Consider the following 2,473-nt stretch of genomic DNA (forward strand, 5'->3'; position numbering starts at 1 on the left):
GGGAGAGGCGGGAGGGGGACAGGACCGGGAGGGGTAATGGAGAGACTGACGGTCGAGGAGAAAAGGAGTGGAGCGAGGAGGTGGAAGGGGTGGGGTTCCTGCGGGGAGGGACCTCTCCGGATCCCGACCTACTGCCTGCGAAAGTGGAGTCTGTCTTTTGGGGGCGGGCTGGAGGGATGGCCAGAATCCTACTGACCCTCCCCCCACCCCCCAGAAACCCGGAGATTTTGCCAAGGGATGGGGTGGGAGAAGCAGATGGAAAGGCCGGGCAGGTATTTGAGAAACCAAAAGCTTAAAGAGGAGGAAGAGGGTGGCGGAGGCACTTCCACATCGCAGTCGGCTCTCCCTTCCTGTCCAGCATCTCCATTCTATGTCCTTAAGAGGGGATGGGAGGGCCGAAAGGGCAGCCCACCCTCTGTCCTGCCCTAGGCTGATATTTGTGACCCTTGGAGGATTCCTCCCTTCCCGGATCTTTCTCGAGAACTAGAGGGGTCAGAGGCCCTCCAGGCTCCTTCTGTCTCTTCCATCTTGGACCGCTCTTATTCGCCCATCTCTTTTCACCGGTCTTCTCCTGGTCCTTCTTTTTCTCTTCATCCCTGCTCATTCATCGGTACCCAGACCCCTCCCTCACAACCATTTATACCTCACATCTCTCATTCTTCTGTTGCCTCTTCTCTCCATTTCTCGTTTCCCTCTTCTACCCCTTCCATCTCTGATCTCTCCCCACCCCTTCGTCGCCCCGCCCCAGGCCACACTGTTCCTATCTCATCTGAGTCTGCCACCTGGCCCTAGATCCTTCGCGGATTTCCCCCAACTCCTCTCCAGGTCCTGACTGTCCACATTTCCCCTCTTCTTTGCTTCTTCCTTTCCTCTGCTGCCATCTTCTTCAGCCTTTCTGGGTTGTATTTGCCTCCTTTGCAAGGGGTTCAAGTCCGGTGTTCCAGCCCCGCCCTGTACCACTCATCCTCAGTTCTAGGTCCTCAGTCTTGGTATCTTTGGGTCATTTTGAGAAGCTTGGAATTTCAGGAGCTGCAGTCAGGAAGGTGGATGGGGTGGAAGGCTAGGGTATGGAAAAAGATAGCTTTGGTGTGTGTGCACTCCCATATTTGTCTATCAGTATCATTATTTGTCTTATTATTTTCATTTTCCTAGGAAGGACACACTGATCAATCATCATCATTTGGTATCTGAGTGCTTAAAAATACCATCTTTTGGTCCCATGGTGTACACACCTCCCAATTTCTCTTTCTGACTCTTCTATCAGTTTCAGTCTCCATCTCCTCAAAATCTTGGAGCCCCACCCAGGTTTTTCCTTGCCTGACTCTGATCATCTTTCTCTGAGATCTCTCCATCTCTATCTCGCTCCGTCTCTGACTCACTCACTGATGTCTTTAGCGATCTCTGACCCTCTCCATCTCTGGACTCTTCTTGCTTCATTTCTCTCCCTCTCCCCTCTCCTTTACCCCCACCCAGTCTCCCAGTCTCGCTCCCTCCGTCAGTCTCTTCCCTCTCCTTCCCACCCTCCTTTCCTCATCCCCTTCTCCACCTCCCCGCCCCGCCTGCCATCTCGGACACCCTGCTGGGCTCTTACCCTGTTGCCCTGGTAACCGCCCCCCACTCCGGTCACCTCCACTCCCCTCCCCCCTCCAATCACCGCCACCAACAACCTCCATCCACCTTCCTCCTATTTTTCCTCAGAGCCAATAGAAACCCTGTTGCCAGGTGGAATGCTCATTTGAATCAGCCAATCCAGGAGTCTAACTGCTTGCCCTGCCTTATATGGGGATTTGAGGAGGGCCACTCCCCCCACTGCAGCCCCACGGGGGATCAGCCCCTCCACTGTCCTTTCTCCCCGCCCTGGGGAGAGCCTGGGACCCTCCCTCTCACCCTTGGATGAGGGCCTGGCCTCCCATTTCTCTAACTGGGACCACCGGGGTTAGTGTGGGGAGTGGGCCGGACTGTGGGCTGGGCCTCTGGGCTGGGGGTGGGAATGAGGTGTGATTAGGAAGGGGAGGCGGAGGGAGCCGGGAATTTTGCCCAGGGAGGGGTGTCTGGGAGCGGAGGCAGCTGCAGTGGAAAATTCCAGGGAGATGGAGAGGCAGAGAATGGGAATCCTGCCCCAAGGCCCAAGGGAGTGCCTTGAGAATCTAAGAGTTTGGACACTGGGGTCCCCAGGGACCACAAGAAAAAGATCCAGGAAGCAGAAGGCCTAGATCTAATTCCCTTCCTGCATGGGAGAAGCGTGTCTTGTCCTTTCCTGTCTGGTTGGACAGCCTACGAGCCTCCTGAAGTCTTGGCTTCGTGAGAAAGAAGCTAGAAGTGAAATTTAGGGTGACTCTGGAGTGAGCATGAGCTGAAAGCCTAACCCCATACTCCTTAGGGTTAGTCTCTGGGCCTCTGGGGCCTGTGGTGTTAAATGATGCCAGCTTGTGTTTGCTCCTCTCCAGAGAACTATTTCTGAGACCTTGTAGAG

This window comes from Crocuta crocuta, unplaced genomic scaffold (assembly GCF_008692635.1).
Source record: "Crocuta crocuta isolate KB4526 unplaced genomic scaffold, BGI_CrCroc_1.0 scaffold72, whole genome shotgun sequence".
NCBI lineage: Eukaryota > Metazoa > Chordata > Mammalia > Carnivora > Hyaenidae > Crocuta > Crocuta crocuta.